Genomic DNA, 5,000 nt, shown 5'->3' on the forward strand with positions numbered 1-5,000 from the left:
CACGCAATTGTTTTGTTTTGGGATGAACCATGGTCGATTTAACCCTTTGAGCCCTGACCACCGCTTTACCGGTGGTAGAGAAAAATGACATAATGCCTGGCCACCGGTTGAGCGGTGCGTAAACACTTGTGTCGTGTTTTGCTATTGGTTGACTTATATTGAAGAGCCAGTCGGAAAAACCGTAATATTCTGACGTCAGCGAACATAGTACCAACATGGCCGCGCCTTTTCACTGTGTTTTGTGCATGTGCTTTGGATAAAAAAGATCAATTTCAATATAAGTCAACCAATAGCAAAACACGACACAAGTGTTTACGCACCGCTCAACCAGTGGCTGAGGCATTATGTCATTTTTCTCTACCACCGGTGAAGCGGTGGTCAGGGCACTCTTTTTATATCTGCCGTGACACATTAAATACCAATTATTTGCAAATTTTGGCTCAGGAGCTCAGGCAGAAGGGTTAAAATTGCTCAGGAACTCAGGGCTCAAAGGGTTAAAAACACAAATAAGCAAGCAAAACAGGTATTTTAGAAATCCATATTTTGGTCTTGCAGTTTTTAAACATTTCATTTTGTTATGAGAAAAAAAGAAAAATGAAAAAGAAAGAAAACGATTGCAGTGCAGTGTTTCTTGCTGCGTTGATGTGGTTTTTGTATTGTTGCTTGTGGATTTTTCATACTTGTTTTGTCTCTTTGGTGTATCTTTCTGTGTGTGTGCGTGTGTGCATGTGTATGTGTGAGTGTGAGTGTAGGTAAATAAATGCCCCTCCCTCTCTTTCAGTCACTGCTGTTCCCCTGTCTTTTTCTCGCTGCCGCTGTCTTGTCTTGTCTTGTCTTGTCTGTGTCTGTGTCTGCCTGTGTGTAGGTGGAGCTGTCTTTCACCGCCACCCCCCCCCCCCCACACACCCCCGCTCCCCCCACCTCCCTTCTCTTTCTCACTACTCTCATTCACTTTCACCAGTGACATCCTTCAGGTGATGAAATGAGGGGAATTTATTCTGATCCATGGACTGAGGATGGAATGCATAGAGACCTCCCCTTTAACATGGAACAGTGGAATCTGCTGTAGGAATGATATATATATATATATATATATATATATATATATATATATATGTGGGGGCCATTGCTGTCATTGCTGCATTTTAGTTGATTGTAATGTGAAACCGTTCATGTAGAGTTTTGCCTGGAGTGACCTCAAGCAGGAAACTCCAAAAAAGAATTTAGTAGATTTTCTTGGTTTCAGTTGGGTTCTTTATTTTATTTTAATTTGACTGTATCAGTCATTTTGCTTCCTAAACTAAAATCACAATGCACAGATAGTGGTATGACGAAGAGAATTATTTTTTATGCCTGTGGGGAAAAGAGGAATTGTGGATAGAAGGGAATGCATAGATTCAGATCCCAGTTTTAGTTTCCGAAGGAGGCATTTCCATGTTTGGACAAATCCATATGTGCTGCACCACATCTGCTGGGACGATGCCTGACCAGCAGCATGACCCATCTTCCTCAGGTCTTTGAGTGCATGCATGAGTATTTTGCATACCTGTCAAGAGTGGGTTTCATCTTCGGAACTTTGCCTAGAGGATAGAGGTAACACTTGTGTCACCACGGGTTCTTTCTCAGGGCAGCAAGTGCGTGGTGCACACAGGACGCTGGTTTATCGTCTGGTCCAAATGACTAGACACACCGTTTGGTTTTCCAGTCACGCTTGGGAGAAAGGGGGAGACTGGAAATGGAAGCCAGGCTCTGACGGGCACCGTAGCCGGCTGGTTAAAGCGTTGGACTTTCGATCTGAGGGTCCCGGGGTTCGAATCACGGTGACGGCGCCTGGTGGGTTGAAGGGTGGAGATTTTTACGGATCTCCCAGGTCAACATATGTGCAGACGTGCTAGTGCCTGAGCCCCCTTCGTGTGTATACGCAAGCGGAAGATCAAATGCACACGTAAAAGATCCTATAATCCATGTCGGCGTTCGGTGGGTTATGGAAACAAGAATATACCCAGCATGCACACCCCCGAAAGCGGAGTATGACTGCCTACATGGCGGGGTAAAAACGGTCATACACGTAAAAGCCCACTCGTGTGCATACGAGTGAACGCAGAAGAAGAAGAAGACTGTATCAATCATTTTGCTCCCTAACCTAAAATCACAATGCACAGATAGTGGCATGACGAAGAGAATTATTTTTTTTATACCTGTGGGGAAAAGAGGAATTGTGGATAAAAGGGAATGCACAGATTCAGATCCCAGTTTTAGTTTCTGAAGGAGGCATTTCCGTGTTTGGACAAATCCATATGTGCTGCACCACATCTGCTGGGACGATGCCTGACCAGCAGCATGACCTATCTTCCTCAGGTCTTTGAGTGCATGCATGAGTATTTTGCATACCTGTCAAGAGTGGGTTTCATCTTCGGAACTTTGCCTAGAGGATAGAGGTAACACTTGTGTCACCACGGGTTCTTTCTCAGGGCAGCAAGTGCGTGGTGCACACAGGACGCTGGTTTATCGTCTGGTCCAAATGACTAGACACACCGTTTGGTTTTCCAGTCACGCTTGGGAGAAAGGGGGAGACTGGAAATGGAAGCCAGGCTCTGACGGGCGCCGTAGCCGGCTGGTTAAAGCGTTGGACTTTCGATCTGAGGGTCCCGGGGTTCGAATCACGGTGACGGCGCCTGGTGGGTTGAAGGGTGGAGATTTTTACGGATCTCCCAGGTCAACATATGTGCAGACGTGCTAGTGCCTGAGCCCCCTTCGTGTGTATACGCAAGCGGAAGATCAAATGCGCACGTAAAAGATCCTATAATCCATGTCGGCGTTCGGTGGGTTATGGAAACAAGAATATACCCAGCATGCACACCCCCGAAAGTGGAGTATGACTGCCTACATGGCGGGGTAAAAATGGTCATACACGTAAAAGCCCACTCATGTGCATACGAGTGAACGTGGGAGTTGAAGCCCACGAACGCAGAAGAAGAAGAAGAAGAAGAAGAAGAAGAACCCAGGCTCTAACAGACACTATTGGTAGATAACCACCTAAACCATTCAGCCGCTTTCCGTCTGGATTCAGAATGGACTACCAAAGACGAAGAGCTGTTGAGTATTGACAAAACATGTGTTGTTGCTGTAGCAGAGGAATCCCTAAGATGTGTGGGGGAAACCATGTTTACTGGCCTCTTATGAGGTCCACTGACTTTCTGAATCAAACTTCAGACTTTATTATCATTATAGTCTCGTCATGTTTTTTTTCTTCACACAAATCAATGAAAAAAATAAAAAAGAACCCCACTAGGAAAATGTTTGTCTGTAATCTCAGTTAGAAACTTGTAAGAGACTGCAGACGGATGATGACGAAGGCTGTTTTCCCAGCAGGTTCCACTGTGCGTAGGAAAGGAATGTATATGTATATATATATATATATATATATGTATGATGTATCTGTAGGAGGTGGGTAGCAGGTCAGATTTTGTTTTGTTGACTCACTTGTGTAAACAAAGTGAGTCTATGTTTTAACCCGGTGTTCGGTTGTCTGTGTGTGTGTGTCTGTGTGTCCGTGGTAGACTTTAACGTTGACATTTTCTCTGCAAATACTTTGTCAGTTGACACCAAATTTGGCATAAAAATAGGAAAAATTCAGTTCTTTCCAGTCATCTTGTTTAAAACAACATTGCACCTCTGGGATGGGCACAAAAAAATTAAAAAAAGAAGCATAATTATATGCAAACTGCATTTACTGTTATATTTATATATTTTTTATTCTCTAAACTTGGCACTTTGACCTCTTATTCTGACACAACAGCAAGAGGAGTCATTATTATCCTTTTTTGTTCAAACAGGAACTTCTTTTGCTAAGCATGGAAGTTGTATTTATTTTGCAAACGTTTTGGTGCAGATAGTAAAAAAAAGGGAAATTACTCTGTAATTAATGCTAGGGGACTTAATTTATCACAAGTGAGTCTTGAAGGCCTTGCCTCTCTTGTTTTGTTTTGTTTCAACAGCAGCGTACTGGCCCCCTTTCCCTGTTCCCAGTGTGTGTGCGCCTGGAATGTGTTATGCTGGCCTGGAATGTGGCCCCCAAATGTATTCGGTTGGCTGGGGATGTATTGGGTCGGCCTGTGGTGGTGATGGGCTTTGCTGCTGAAGCGTCAAGTGTCAGTCCGTCTGTTTCTTTCCTACTCTACTCTCCTCCTCCCCTCACTCCCTCACAGCATGTTTGCCTCCCTTTGCTGCAGGAGATGCCAGGTGCAGTGGCACAGCTTTGGGAAAATGGGACATATGTTGCACTGGTTACTCGTGGTCACCCAGCAAATGACTTATATATATATATATATATATATATATATTTGTGTGTGTGTGTGTGTAGGTGTGTGTGTGTGTGTGTGTGTGAAATGGGACTTGTTGCACTGGGAACTCGTGGTCACCCAGCAAATGACATGTATATATATATATATATATATATATATATATATATATATTATATATTCGTGTGTTTTTTTTTGTTGGTTTTGTGTGTGTGTGTGTGTGTGTGTGCGACTTATTGTTTTTCGGGAAGGATTGTGTGGAACTCAGGGTTTTTACTTTCGGGGTGAATGGCTCACGGGAACTTATCCTAAAAGGTGAATGACAGTATGGAAGTTATCATTAGACATTTTAGATTAATGGTGCACAGGAACTTCTCATTTTGATTTCTAGATTAATGATGCATAGGAACTTATCGTTTGACTTTTAGATTAATGGTGCATAGGTAGTTATCATTAGACTTTTTATATTGATGGTGCGTGGGAAGTTATCATTGTAGGTGAATGATAATGATTATGGAACTTATCAGTTTACTTTTTTGTATCAGATAGTATGGGAACCTGACATTTTAGGTGAATGGTAATGTGGAGCTTATCGTTTGACATTTTAGGTGAATGAAAATGTATAAATTAGCATTTGACATTTTAGGTGAATGATAATGTAGAACTTAGCATTTGACATTTTAGGTGAATGATAACGTT

The 5,000-nt window shown here is 42.8% G+C and overlaps 1 protein-coding gene across 2 annotated transcripts in view; it reads left to right on the top strand.

The window, feature by feature from the left end:
- Positions 1-5,000, top strand: part of LOC143278103 (lysM and putative peptidoglycan-binding domain-containing protein 1-like) — a 42,041-nt gene that overhangs the window by 32,789 nt on the left and 4,252 nt on the right. The window lies entirely within an intron of this gene.

Source organism: Babylonia areolata, chromosome 35 (assembly GCF_041734735.1).
Source record: "Babylonia areolata isolate BAREFJ2019XMU chromosome 35, ASM4173473v1, whole genome shotgun sequence".
Lineage (NCBI taxonomy): Eukaryota > Metazoa > Mollusca > Gastropoda > Neogastropoda > Buccinidae > Babylonia > Babylonia areolata.